The sequence below is a fragment of the Budorcas taxicolor genome, chromosome 2, assembly GCF_023091745.1.
Source record: "Budorcas taxicolor isolate Tak-1 chromosome 2, Takin1.1, whole genome shotgun sequence".
NCBI lineage: Eukaryota > Metazoa > Chordata > Mammalia > Artiodactyla > Bovidae > Budorcas > Budorcas taxicolor.
Genome location: NC_068911.1, coordinates 119,387,660 through 119,403,426, shown reverse-complemented (window position 1 = coordinate 119,403,426; position 15,767 = coordinate 119,387,660). Strand labels below are relative to the sequence as shown.

Sequence of the window (15,767 nt, the reverse complement as noted above, 5' to 3'; positions counted from 1 at the left end):
GGACCGGATGCTAGATATAATAGTTTGAGAACTAAATATTTGTACGTATATTTAGAGACTTCCCCAGTGGCTCAGTGGTAAAGAATCTGCTTGCAGTGCAGGAGCCGCAGAAGACTCAGGTTCAATCCGTGGGTCAGGAAGATCGCCTAAATGAGAGCATGGCAATCCACTCCAGTATTCTTGCCTACAGAATCCAATGGACAGAGAAGACTGGTGGGCTACTGTCCAAACGGTTGCAAAGAGCTGGGCATGACTAAAGAGACTTAAACACACATGCACATGTGCATATCTGAAAAAATATGCACATAAATATTATAAAAATAATAGTTATATATTGACCGAAGCACTCCCACCCAAGTCATGGAACTCCCTAGTTGAGTTTCACTATTGGAAATGGCACAAGCAAAGATAAAAATAAAATATGGATACCCCCTGCCCTCTTTGGAACATGTGGTCTCTTTTTCCTTATTCCTGTGGCTAGAAAGATGGGATTTCAATTGGAGATTTAGCTGACAGCATGCTCACTGCTACACAGCCTCATGACTGGGGAGTTCCTTCAAAGTAAAGCACAAAAGAAACAGAAAATTGAGAATCCAACCCACATACAGCTTGTTCTCATAGTTTTTACATTTATCTATAGATTACTTGTAAGGGTCCTCAGGTAGTTGATTTTTTGCTTCTTATCCAGTTGCTTAGCAGAAGACACAGACTAAAGAGGGTATACTTGGCTGAAAGAAACATAATTCCATGTATGTTTCCCAGGATGATAAAAAGAGTTATGACAAAACGAAAAACTACTCATGCTATGTGTGAAATAGAGCACATGACATATTGATTTTATATAAGACTTTGGATTTATGCAGTAAACAAGATATACAAGTTTTATGTAAATTTAATGAAAAACATAGTATTTAAATTGAAATGTACTGTGTGAGGAAAAAAGGATTTTTGTGTATGTGAATTGCTAGGAACCAGATAAACTGGATATCATGTGAATCTATAGAAAATGTTTCTCCTTAACCTTTCTGAGTAAATTTTACTGCTATGATGTGTACTGCATACTTAGTCATTTAAAAAATTATCTTTACTAAAAAATACACATGAGAAACAAAAGGACATGCTTAAATGGAGTTTTCATGATTTGACACATATGGATTCTGGCCCTTAAATATTTTATTAATTTGTTTTTTAAATGATGCAAAAAATACATGCAGTGAGATTACAGAGATCAGTGTTTAGGATTTAAACTTTCAAAGGAATGATGGACAACAAGCATAAATGCTATATCTATAAAAGAGTGGTTTGACCTCTATAAACCTTGATTTCATCATCTCTAAAAATGGAATAATAACTTTATTCTTTGTTAAATTTATTTGGCAGGTTATATAAGCAAGCATTTACAAAAGTACTTCACCATGCTTCTAGTGCTTGATGCTCAGTAAATGACTGTTGATGTCATTATTATATGCCAGTATTATATCAGATACTAGGGAAATGAACCGTAATGAAAACACATACCAAGTCTGAAGAAACAGTAGAAAAACATACTAGTGAAAAGCTATGTAACCACATTGTAATCAGGTTATTGAATTACAACACAATAAGTGTAAAAGCTTTAATATAACAAATACAACTGAACTTGGAGATGGAAGCAAAAGGCCATTTTCATATGTATGTTAGCTCACACTATCTACATGAAGTTTTCCATCAGTATGAAAAAAGAGTATGTAAAATGTTTAAAAAAATGAGATCTCATCAATGTTGGGAAAAGAAAAATCTCTAAGGTATTTTATTATGAAGATGCAGAGATACAAATGATTGTGTGTGATTATGCTGCCATTTGAGTAAAATTAAATACACTCATGCACACATATATGATTGTTATTGTAATGATATGTAGAGGAAAACCACAAACAGTGTTTATCCTGGAAGAGAGATGGGGTACAGTAACAAAACGGAGATTTGCTTTTCAACTTAAAGTTTTCAAAATGTTTTCCATTACTTTATATTATGTCTGTTTAGAATTTTAATAACACAGTTAGGGAAAACATAATATTGGAAAGTATTTTGATGTATTAATAAAATGTATATAGAGTAGTCATTCAATACCTAATTAATAGTATCACTTAATTAAAGAGTTCCTTCTAAGATCCATCAGCTAATTAAATTTTTTATTTATTATTATCATCCTTCCAAAATTCTTGGTGAATTTCCAGAACTTCCTTAGGATGTCAGAAATATTCATTGATCTGCATACAAACTAAACTATTTATCAAATGTCTTACAATTTTCCAATATTTCTACCATTCCTTTCATTTTTCCTATAGTTTGCTAAGCTCAGAATGACATTCTCTGCTTCCTTTATGACTTTTTTATACCTGAGTGAAGAAGGGATTTCTGAGACTCCAAAGTCCAAGGGCTTTACTTGAGTAAACTTTGCTCAGGTAACCATGCATCTCTCCAAGTAGGTCACCTGGACTCTGGATTGAGGCCATCACTTCATCTTTGCTGCTCTAAGACATACATTGGGTCTCTTGGACTTTTCCAATATTTTAGTTTGACTTCTGCATGGCAGCATGGCATGAACTTATTTTATGTATGTGTATTTTGTCACAAATATGTATATATTTTTAAAATATGCATATATAAATTATGTATATGTATACACATATGTGTATATGTATACGTATATATGTAATTTCAACCTAAAGCACATTGGGCCTTCTATAACACTCATGATTTTAAAGTAAGTTGTTAAACTATAGGAGTTTGAAGCAGACACAGCAGGCTGCCTATTAAATACGCATTTTCTCTTTGTGCTTACTAAGACAGCCCCAGTTCTAATTGGGGTGAAATTATGCTTTGCTAAAAATATGCTTTTTACCAGGCCATCTGGCTGCTAGGTAACAGCAATGTTGCACAGTTCTGTACAGGGCCACCCCTCAGTAGTTCAGGGCTCCAAGCAATTGTTTTGTGGGCCTCTCTTTCTATAAACAGTTTGATTAAAAATATATTAAAGACTTCTGGTGAGCTGTATTAGACATATTTTTCCTATTTCTCCTGATGAATGCAACTTAAAATCCTGATTATTAAATATAAAACAAAGAGAAATATGCTGAATGGTGAAGAAAAGTAGATAGCCTGTCTAGGAATATGATAACAAAGGGATGATATAAGGTAGTAAATTCTTTCGGTTTTCTCTTTGTCTTGTATATACCAGACTGTGAAGCCAACCACCCAGAAATGTCAATGGACACAGATTTAAGAAAAATAAATAAAAAATAAACAAGAAAAGCATGCTTTCTCTGTTAAAAGGCCAAGAAAGGGTAGACATGCAGAACAAAAAGTTTTGGAAATAACCACTCTACTCCAGTAAAACAGCACATTAAAAAAAAAAAAAAAAAAAGGAAGGACCCCACTCTCAATTCCATCAGCAAAAACTGAGTGGAAAACCAAAATTTCATAATGTGTTCCAAACTCCTGGTCAGGGTGATGTCAGAGAAGGCATGGTCAGGAGCCAGCATTCTCTTCACCAAAGACCTTGGAGTGTCTTAACAAGCTCACTACTCTGTTCAGACTAAGTTGACAGCGTAAAGGAAATCTATAGATCTCTCCCGCCTATGAGTAACAAAAAGCCTCTTTCCTGCCTGCTTGGAGGGATGGCAGAGGGGCTCTTATGGAGAGTTACATTTCTACTAAGGCTTACTGAGAACAGTGCTACCTTCTCCATGGTGTCAGTGGAGGCCACATGTAGAACAGTAAAAGTACATCTCTGTCCTTCCTAGCCAGGTTGGTATAAGTGGCTGCCTAGATAGGAAGGAATTTGGTCTACATATAAACACCTCTGAGGAATGTGCTTTTTTATTTTTTATTTTTTTCCACTTTGGCTACAGGGCTTTTATTCAGTCAAAATGAGTGTGACAAAACCCAAGATGGGGCAGGTGGCCCCCATATCCCCTCCCACAGATCCAAGCTTCTTAGGGGGAGGGGGTTCCAGGAGGAAGGGGGTGTGGAGACGACACTGCAGGGACCAAGGGGTACTGCCTGGGAGGTTTGATGTGCCTGGGTCTCAGGCCCAGCATTGGGGAGAAGGGACGATGCCCTTCCCCAAGTCCACAGGTACAAGACTGCAACCTTTCACGAAAATGCCACCGAGAGTACCTTCTTCAGCAAATTCACTAAAGTTTGGGGCAGGCGTTCCTAGAGGGTTGGGAGTCAGGGATTTTATGACCTAATCTATACTTAAGGAATATACATTTTTTTCTTAAAAAAAGTTTTGTTTCTTCTATTTAAAAATATGTTTGAGTGTAACCAAAAATACATATTTGTTTCCATTTAATTTTTCCTCATCTTTAAGTCTTTCAAAAAGCAACACAACAGAAAAGAGAAACAAGAAGTCACAAGAACATAATTCCTTAAACACACCTTGTGGAAAAATAGTTTCCAGCCATAACTGCTGATAGTGGTTGCTCCACTGCCCAGGGGGTGAGTCAAGCCGGCAGTGTCCCAGGGAACAGAGAGCTGGCCCCCCCTCCCACACACACACACCCACACACACACAACCGGCACACACAGTACATTTCAGGGGCCAGTCTGCTCCAGTAGCTCTGCGGGCAAGACAGGAGGCAGGCGGGCTGTGGGGTGATGGCCCACCCTCCCAAGGCCCAGGTTCAGAGAAGGTTCTGGGGGTCCCAGTAAAGGATGAGTTGCCTGAGAGGGTCAAAATGGGAGTGGACGGGCAGATGAGATGGAGCCCTGGTAGCATGCTGAGAAGTTTCTAGTCTAGAGCAACAACTTATACTTTCAGGAACAAATGTTCCTCTTATTTTTAGAGAGGAGCCAGGAAGGAAGGTCCAGTGATACAACACAGGCCGACCAAGAACCAGTGAACCTCAAGGTAGATGTTTTCTTTACCACCTGGAAATTGGGACTTTTTTTTTTTTTAAAGTCTGGACTACAATGTGAGGAAAGAAGGGGTGCCCCTAAAGGGGCTTAAAGCAGGAATGCATTCAGAGTTCTGTGGAGCAGGGTGCTGAGGCCATGGCCCTGCTCCCCCAAGGACATACATTCCAGCTGAGGTAAGCACTGGAAACCAAAACAGCAAAACTCCATCCTGAGAAAATAAAGTCGTGGAGAGTGACAGTGTCAGGCACCCAGCCACAGCAGGGGCATTATTTTAGTCTAATTCACCTTCCTCTCCCTCTCTCTCTCTCTCTCTTTTTTTTTGATTTTATGTTTGTTTTTCTTTTTTTAAAGGAAAACATTAGCTCAGTTCCAAGTCATGTGAGTACAAGCAGAGGTGAAGGGGGGCCTTGGCCCAAGGTGGGGGCTCCTGCAGGAACCACTCCGGGTCCTTGGAGGGGTTTCTTGCTGAGGCTACTTTAGGTCTTGACAAACAGAGGGTCAGTCAGGACAGAAACACAGAGAAGCCCCTAGGTGAATTCCACATAAAAGGATAAATCTTGACTTTAACCTGAGAATGCGGGGTTGCTCCCTCCAGAACCTGCCGGACACTGGCTACTGTCCTGAGGGAGCTCGTTGGACAACCAGTCCTCCACTCAGGAGGCCAGGGCCTTTGTCCCCTAGAGTGACAGGGAAGCGGGGGCCTTGGCTCTGATGTCATCTCCTCCAGAAGGTGGAACCCCTGAAGCAGCAGCACGGAGAGCTGGGTCTCCTCACACAGGGGCAGGGCCTTGGGGAAGAGCTGTTCCAGTTCCTTCGTGTCCACACGCTTCCTGCCTTGGCCCAGCCGGCCCCTCTCTCCCTGTCCCACCTCATTCAGCGCTGGGACACCAGGGTTCCTCTGGCTCCAGGGGCCCTAAGTTGGGGAGAGGTGGTTTTCCACACCCTTACTCAAGAGGACCCTGCCCCTTTGGCCAAATAAGAGGAAGAGGACGCAAAAGATGATGCAGGTGACCTCAATGTGGATGCCGATGACGATGCCCATGGTGGATGTCTAGTTGGTGGCCTCCTCTTTCCGTCACATAGTGGGCTCAGGGATGCCCTTTTAGATGCTCCCCTCAAAGACACAAAGCAGACTGTGGCGTTGCCATCCCCATGCTGGCTGTAGGCAAGCAGCTTCACATGGTATACTGCAGTGGGGTTAAGCTGGCTTAGGCGATAAGAGAAGACAGTTTCAGGCAGCAGGATGGGGACTGTGAAGGGAGCTTTGCTTGCTGGGTGGTAAAAATACCTTGAAGCCACCCTCTTGCTAGGCCAGTGGGTTCCAGGGCTACCACAGCAGCTACAGGGTGGAGCTGCCCAGGACCCGCACTGACATTTGAGGAGGGAGTCGCAGTTCGCCTAGAGTGCTGGCCAGGGTGGGAGTGAAGGCTGAACTGCACCCGCCCCCCTCCCACCCCAAGGTGTGTAGACTTTGATGTAGAAACTGTAGGCAGTGGAAGGCTCCAGGTGTCTCACCGTGTGCTAGAAGGTGCTCTTGTTGATGACTTCCTGATGCTCCAGCTCTAGGGAGTCGGCAGCCTTCCTGATGCATAGCCCCACAATCTCCTTGGTCTTCACCAGGGGCTCAGTCCAGGACACGTGGACCTCAGTGGACAACAGGGGCCTGCAGCCCCTCAACCCACAGCAGAGTCAGTTTGAGAAGCTGACACTGTTCTAAGAGAAGCTGACACTGTTCTCAGCCACACACTGGTAAATGGCCTCATCTTCCAGGCGATTCCAGAAATGGTCAGGGCCTCTGGGCTCCAGCACCTGTCCATTCTTCAACCACATCACGTGAGGGGGCGGTTCACCCTGGGCTTGGCAGGTGAACATGGCTGTAGTCCCAGCCAGCCTGGAGATGGACTGAGGGTGCTGGACAAACTCTGCTGGGGCTTGCACCACCAGCCGGCTCTGGGCCCTTCTCCTCACCCAGGTGCCAGGGCTTTTGGCAGCGTAGACATAAAGACGCCTGAGCACTGGACAGTCACCTCTGAGATGATGAAGTTCCCCATGCCTGGCACCTGGGTGCCCTCTACCTTGATGGGGTGTTCATGAAAGGGACTCCAGGACACAATGGGCATGGTAACACACTCAAGCACAGCAGTCTGGTGCACAGTCGGGGTGAGGTTCTCAGGCCCCACGAGGACTGTAGGCTCCTTGCGGCCCCAGAGTCCAAGCCTGTCACAGTGAAGACTCCACTGTCCTTGGATCGAAGGCCAGTTATCTGAAGCACCCTCTTGGGCTGCAGCGTGTACCTCTCCTCGTCCATGTCACTGAGGACCTTGTTCTTCTCCCAAGTGATGAGGGGTTTGGGGAGCACATGGATTTGGCACTGGAAGTGGAACACACTGCCCTCCTCACTCCCAGTGGCCTAGGAATACACTTGGAAGTCCGACATGGTTGCAGCCTGGATTCAAGCCTTCCGACTGACCACCAGCCCAAAGCGGTTCTTAGCCACCTAAGTATAGTCCCCGTTATCTGAAGGGCTGCCTCCTCCATCCAGCAGGAAGTGGAAGATCATCAAGGGCCTATTGTCCAGCACAGGGGAGTGGGGACTGTCCAGCAGCTCCACCTCAGCCTTCTTCCAGGTGATTAGCACTGGAGGAGTCCCCTCCACCTCACAGCCCAACATTAAAAACGGGTTGCCCTGGGACTGCAACATCACTGCTTGGCTCCACAGCAAATGCCATTTCAACAGAGTGGTCAAGACCTTCACTTGCTGCAGGCAAGAGCAGCAACATCAGCAGCGGCAGCAGGAGGCGGGATGGCAGCTCCGGGGCACGGTGCACGGAGCAACAGTGGGGCTCACGGTCTGCTAGACTCGGCAACGCCCAGCTCTGGGGTCTCTAGCCGGCTCACAGTGTTCCGTGGGGCCAGTGCCAAGGCTGAGCCAGAGGGGCTGGGGGCTGGGGCCCAGTGCTTGCCTCAGAGCACTGAGGGTGCAGGGGGAGCACTGCCCCTTGAGCCATCTTGCACCCCGGTGATCAGGAATGTATTTTGAAGAAAGAAATCTCAAGTATTGATAATTGAGTCCAACAAAACCCCAAGATATAAAATCAACACCCTAAAATTAATTGCATTTCTATATACTAGCAATAAACTTGCAGAATCCAAAAATAAAAATGCAATACCATTTACAACTCAAGAAAAAAAAAAAAAAAAGAAAGAAAAAAAGAAACCCAGAGGTTTAAATCTAACAAAACACATGCAGGTAAACTAAAAACTATAAAATATGAATGAAGGAAACAAAAAACTATCTGAAAGATGAAATACATTACACCTCAAAAAGAACCTAAATAAATGGTGAGACATACCATGGATTGAAGGGATTCAACAAAGTTCAGATGTCAATTCTTTGAAAATTATTATACAAGTTTATCCTATCAAAATGTAAGCAAACTTGTTTTTTTTTTTAATTTTTTAAGTATAAATTTATTTATTTTAATTGGAGGTTAATTACAGGTTATTCTAAAATTTCTATGGAAAGTTAAAGAAACTACAATAGCCAATATTCTGGTAAAGTAGATTAACAGAGTTATTCAAGATTTATTACATAGCTTCAGTAGTCAGGACGGGACTCGGGATAGACAGACAGATCTATTGTGCAGAATAGAGAATTCAGAAACAGTTCCATACATTTACAACCAACTGATTCTTGACAAAGGTGAAAACACTTTAACAAATTGTGCTGGAGCAATGTATATTCATACTAAAGAATTATACTTCAGCTTAAACTTCAAAACTTATACAAAAAATTAGTGTGAAATGAATGATAGATTTAAGTGTAAAACTATAAAAGTTAAGAGATAAGATAACATAGAGAAATATTCTGGACTCAGGGCTTGTTGAAGCGTTCCTAGACATGACATAGAATCCACAATCCATCAATGAAAAAATAGACATCTGATTTTATCAAAATTAAAAACTTAATCCATTTAAGGTTTAGAAGTTGGTAAAGAGTTCATTGATATGACACCAGAACCATAATCTATTAATTAAAAAATAGAATCTAAATTTATCAAAATTACAAACCTAATTCAACTGGAAATGGGAAAATCTATGAAGGGACATTTTATTGAAGAGAATTTTTAGATGGTAAATAAGCACAAGAAAACATGTTTAACATCGCTAGCCATTCAGTTCAGTTCAGTCGCTCAGTCGGGTCTGACTCTATGCGACCCCATGAATCACAGCACACCAGGCCTCCCTGTCCATCACCAACTCCCGGACTCATGTCCATCAAGTCAGTGATGCCATCCAGCCATCTCATCCTCTGTCGTCCCCTTCTCCTCCTGCCCCCAATCCCTCCCAGCATCAGAGTCTTTTCCAATGTGTCAACTCTTTGCATGAGGTGGCCAAAGAGAATGGCAATTTTATACCACAATGGAATATCACCACACACTTCATAGAACAGCTAAAATTAGCAACAGTGACTAAATATCAAATGCTGGCAAGGATACAGAGAAACTGGATCTCTTATACATTGCTGATGGGAATGTGAAATAATACTACCATTCTGGAAAACAGTTTGACCTTCCCTTAAAAAATAGGTTAAACTTACACTTAACAAATGACCCAGCAATTATTTGGGCTTCCCTTGTGGCTCAGATGGGAAAGAATCTGCCTCAATGTAGGATACCTTGGTTCAATCTCTGGGTTGAGAATATCCCTGGAGAAGAGAATGGCTACCCATTCCAGTATTCCAGTCAAGAGAATTCCATGGACAGTGGTGCCTGGCAGGCTATAGTCCATGAGGTCGCAAAGAGTTGGACATGACTGAGCAACATTCACTCAGACTCACCGGGCAATTATCTCAGCAAAATGAAATCTTATGTCCACATAAAAACCTACACATGGTTGTTCATAGCAGCCCTATTTGGAGTGGTCAAAACTGGAAACAACTCATAAATTAATGGTTAAACATCTGTGATACGCTGGAATTTCACTTAGAAATAAAATTGATTGAATTACCAACTTGAAAGAATCTCAAGGGCATTGTGTTGAGTGAAAAAGGTCAATCTCAAAATGGCCACACACTACTTAAGTATATTTATATAGCATTCTCTAAAAAAAATATTATAAAGCTGACAAAGGAATTAGTGATTGCCAAGATCTATAAAATGTTGGGGGAGAGGTGTGTATATAAGGATAAAAAGGTAACATGAGAGAGTCACAGATGTAGAAAACAATCCTATGGTTACCAACCTGGGGAAAGGGAGTCGGGATGAATTAGGAGACTGGGACTGACATATACATACTGCTATATATAAAATGGATAACTAATAAGGGCTTGCTGTATAGCACAGGAAACTATACTCAATACTCTGTAATAGCCTAGTTGAGGAAAGAATCTAGAAAAGAGTAGATATACATATAACTGATTCACTCTCCTGTACACCTGAAACTAACTTAGCATTAAAAATGAACGGCCCAATCAAAAAATGGGCCAAAGAACTAAACAGACATTTCTCCAAAGAAGACATACGGATGGCTACCAAACACATGAAAAGATGCTCAACATCACTCATTATCAGAGAAATGCAGATCGAAACCACAATGAGGTACCGTTTCACACCAGTCAGAATGGCTGCGATCCAAAAGTCCACAAGCAATAAATGCTGGAGAGGGTGTGGAGAAAAGGGAACCCTCCTACACTGTTGGTGGGAATGCAAACTAGTACAGCTACTATGGAGAACAGTGTGGAGATTCCTTAAAATACTACAAATAGAATTGCCTTATGACCCAGCAATCCCACTGCTGGGAATACACACCGAGGAAACCAGAATTGAAAGAGACACGTGTACCCCAATGTTCATCGCAGCACTGTTTATAATAGCCAGGACATGGAAGCAACCTAGATGTCCATCAGCAGATGAGTGGATAAGAAAGCTGTGGTACATATACACAATGGAGTATTACTCAGCCATTAAAAAGAATACATTTGAATCAGTTCTAATGAGGTGGATGAAACTGGAGCCTATTATACAGAGTGAAGTAAGCCAGAAAGAAAAACACCAATACAGTATACTAACACATATATATGGAATTTAGAAAGATGGTAATGATAACCCTGTATGTGAGACAGCAAAAGAGACACAGATGTAAAGAACAGACTTTTGGACTCCATGGGAGAGGGAGAGGGTGGGATGATTTGGGAGAATGGCATTGAAACATGTATACTATCATGTAAGAAACGAATCGCCAGTCTAGGTTCGATACAGGATACAGGATGCTTGGGGCTGCTGCACTGGGATGATCCAGAGAGATGGTATGAGGAGGGTGGTGGGAGGGGGGTTCAGGGTTGGGAACTCATGTACACCTGTGGTGGATTCATGTCAATGTATGGCAAAACCAATACAGTATTGTAAAGTAAAAGAATAAAATTTAAATTAAAATAAAATTAATAATAATAATAAAAAAATTAATCAACTGTACTCTAATAAAACTTAGTAAAGAAGATAATGAGGAAAAATTTGTAGTGATGGAATGGTTCTGAATCTTGATATAGTGTGGTGGTGATTACATGAACTTATGCATGTAGTAAATAGACAATGACAAATCCTTGGATTTGATATTGTACTCTAATTATACAAGATGTAACACTTGGGGAAACTTGGATGAAGGGTATGGCACATGTCCCTGTATTATATTTGCAACTTTCTATGAGGCTGTTATTATTTCAAAATAATAATGCATACTGATATATATTATATACATACATATTATATGCATGTGCATTATAAACATACAATTTTATAAATAATGCATATCATACAAAGCATGTTGCATATAATTGATCTAATGTGCCCATATAAAGTATACTGATTTACCAATTGATATATATGACAGTGTGAAAAGAGAGGTTGTTACATATTTTTTATTATCCAGTCAGTATATATGAGGATTCTTCATGAATCCCAACCAATGTGAGGTGTGGTAATACATGCTGTCTACTTTCCTTATAAATTTCTTACTGAAGGACCCTAGTTTACTCTTGAGCTTTTTCCTCTGCTCCTTTTTTATAAAAATAGGAGTTTTCAGGGGAACCTAATATATAGTTTGTGCCTCTCAAATGCTCTGCTTTCAGTATTGACTTCACTTGGTTCCCTTCTTGATGTGTGTTGCTTTTCTTTATGAGACTAACTGTTCTCTTTGTTCACTGCCATATTCCCGGGATCTAAAACATAGTAAGAAATCACAGTAAAATTTTCAGTGTCTGGATGTGTAAATATGCACTAAAGAAATTAAACAAATGTTTTTCATATGTGCCAACAAAATAGAAGATGGTCTATGTTGGGTCTCAGAAGGATATATATGCGTCAAATGAAAACATGTGAATGGCTTCACCACCGTTTTTTTCTTTTTTAACACTTATCTTTAAAAATTTTTTATTGAAGTACAGTTGATTTACAATGTTGTGCATTTTTTTAAATTAAGTTATCCCTTGATTGATTAATGAGACATTGTACCTTTGCCTGATTTCTATAGTAAATATTAATAGGAAAACTCAAATTATTAATCAAACAGAAATATCTTTTAGGCATTTAAATAAACAAAAAGAACCATGGTGAGATAAATTTCTAAATCCAAAAGTTTTGGAAGAAACAGTAAGGATGAAACAAAAGGACTGTATATGTAGTTTCATTTTATTTATTTATTTGGCTGTGCCAGGTCTTATTTGCAGCACATGGAACCTTTTTTAGTTGCTGAATGTGGAATTTTAGTTCCCTGCCCAAGGACCGAACCTGGGGTCCCTAAATTGGGAGTGTGGATTCTTAGCCACTGGACCACCAGGGAAGTCCCCGGAATATATATTTTTAAAATAAAAGAATGTAGAGAAATGAAGAGGAAGAAGGATTAAAAAAAAACCTGAAATACAAGAGGCAGAATGATAGACAAGCTGTACAATGCTCACCCTCATCTTAGTCATCCATAATAATTCTTGCATAATGCAAAGCTTTTATGTAACAACATAAGAGATTCATCCCGCAGGACAGGATTCAGTACAACAAAAATAAAATAAAGGTAATTAGTTCAATGATTTTTCAAGGAGAAACTGGCTGTTCTGCATTGTGCCATGTTGTGATATGCCTGTAGGAGGGACAATAAAATAGGGAAAGAAAAGATAAATGAAAAATGAACTTAATTAAAAATACATGTCATCTCCAGACACTGATTTAAATCATCCAGGTTGTAGAAAAACAATTTTAAACATGCAACAATTTATAGACTATTGTTTGTTAATCCGACCTCAGAAATCTAATGAAGATGACCTTTCCAATCAAAGGCCAAGGGAAACTTTGTTTTATAAAATGTTGTATAAAATTATCCACGGGGACTCCCCTGGTGGTTCAGCAGTTCAGACTCTGTGCTTCTACTGCTGAGGTCATGAGTTCCACCCTTGTCCTGGAAACAAGATCCTTCATGACAAGGGATAGGAGGCTTCCCAGTTGGCACAGCGGTAAAGAATCTGCCCACCAACACAAGAGACATGGGTTCAATCCTTGCCTTGGGATGGTCCTCTGGAGTAGGAAATGGCAACTTGCTCCAGTGTTCTTACCTGGAAAATTCCATGGACAGAGGAGCCTGGAGGGCTATGGTCTGTGGGATTGCAGGGTGTCCGATATGACTGAGTACAAGTACAATGCTGCATGGCACAAGCCGATAAATAGACAAAACAATATAAAAACTGGAAGAATGTCATGTATGGATGTAAGAGTTGGACAATAAAGAAAGCTGACCACTGAAGAATTAATGCTTTTGAACTGTGGAGAAGACTCTTGAGAATCACTTGGACTGCAAGAAGATCAAACTAGTCAATCCTAAAGGAAATCAGTCCTGAATATTCATTGGAAGGACTGATGTTGAAACTGAAATTCCAGTACTTTGGCCACCTGATGCAAAGAACTGACTCATTGAAAAAGACCTCAATGCTGGGAAAGATTGAGGGTGGGAGGAGAAGGGGACGACAGATGGTTGGATGGCATCACTGACTTGATGGACATGAGTTTGAGTAAGCTCTGAGAGTTGATGATGGACAGGGAGGCCTGGTGTGCTGCAGTCCATAGGGTCACAAAGAGTCAGACACAACTGAGTGATTGAACTTAACTAATAAAAACTGGACTCCAGCATAGTTAATACTTTTAATTAAATATAAAACTATAAAATTAGATTTTTCTAAATATCAAGGCACCAGAAAGTAAAACAAAATAGTAATTAAAAGAAAATATAGTATTTGAAGGATTAACTAGAAATGAATAAAAATCATTATTTTGAAGGGATAGATGAGAACAGAGTTAAAGAGACAGAACTAAACACCCAATGTATATGCTATTGCTTTTTGTAGTTTTGAATTTGGAAACATAAATTATTTACAATCTCAAAAATGGAAATGAAATTGGAAAATAAGAGACCTAGGTACATAAACCAGATATTATTAACTACAGAAAGAAAAAAAAAAGTGACCCACTGTCAGGAAGCATTTAACAGGAGGCTTCCTGTGTGCTGTTTTGGATCTGTCATGAATCCTCTGTCCCTTATTAATTCCTGAATATTCAGGTTTGGAGCAGGAAGCTATTCCAGGGGGCTTAGGAATGTATGAATTTCCTTCATTAGTTTTTCCATATGGTGGTAAGTAACTATTTACGACTCTCTTCCTTCTTATGAACCATACGGTAAAAGTGATTATTTACAACCCTCTCTCTTTCATATGGATGACCTCATGTTTCCTTAATAATTTGTAAGTTTTAATTTTATCTCTGCTGAAAATAGCTACCTTGTAAGACACTATAAATACTCAAACAATGTTGAATAAAACAGCTTTGCTCCATCAGAGCTTTGGTCCCCATGTCTTCTCTCTCTCTCTTCCCTTCTCTCTCTTTCTCTCTCTCTCTCTCTTTCAGGCTAATTTTCTGGAGCGCAGAGGCCCTCTGAGTTCACTTTCTTGCCCAGGCTTCTAAGACCCTCTCGAGAAGGCGCTTTACACCTTCACCCCATCTAGAAGTGCCTGAGGCCTTCATGGACAGAGCAAGCCCCGTGTCAGGGACTTCATTGGTTTTCTGCATAAACCAAGAAATATCAGCCTCTTTCTCTCTCCTTTACTTTCTTATCATCGACTCTGGACCACTAGATTCTGGTCCACTAAAAGACCTCAACAACCCACCACAGGTTTTGCTAATTTTTTAGACATTTAATTTTGAAATCATTTTGGTTTACAGAGAAACTGCAAAAGAAAAGAAAATGAAAGTGTTAGCCCCTCAGTTGTGTCTGACTCTTTTGACCCCATAGACTGACTGTGAACCTGTTTCTCACTCCTTGCAGGCAGATTCTTTACCATCTGAGCCACCTGGGAAATCCAAGAAATTGCAAAAGTAGTACTAATTTTGCCCCACTTACCCTAACATTATCTCATGTAATGTTAGTATATTTACAAAAAGTGTGAAGGTAACATTGTCAGAATACTATTAATTTTATTCAAATTTCACCAGTTTTTCTCTTTATGCCCTTTTCTGTAAATCTCAATCCATGATATCCATTGCAGTTGGTCTTTACGATTCCATTTTCAAGGTTAACACATGGATGATTTCTTGGTTTTTCCTTGTCTTTCATGAGTTTGTCAGTTTTGAAAGGTACTGGCCATCTATTTTTTATAATATCCCCCAGTTTAGGTTTGTCTAAGGTTTTGTCATGATTCAGTTGAGGCTATAGATTTTGAGGAAGAATAAATGATAAGAGTCCTCCACACTGTGTCAAACAGGGGTATATGAACTCACTATGAGTTAATTCTGGTGATCTTAACATTGACTATTGGCTAAAGTGGTACT

The 15,767-nt window shown here is 40.4% G+C and overlaps 1 pseudogene; it reads right to left on the bottom strand.

Annotated features, from left to right (window-relative positions):
- Positions 1-15,767, bottom strand: part of LOC128060826 (immunoglobulin superfamily DCC subclass member 3-like) — a 94,124-nt pseudogene that overhangs the window by 44,951 nt on the left and 33,406 nt on the right.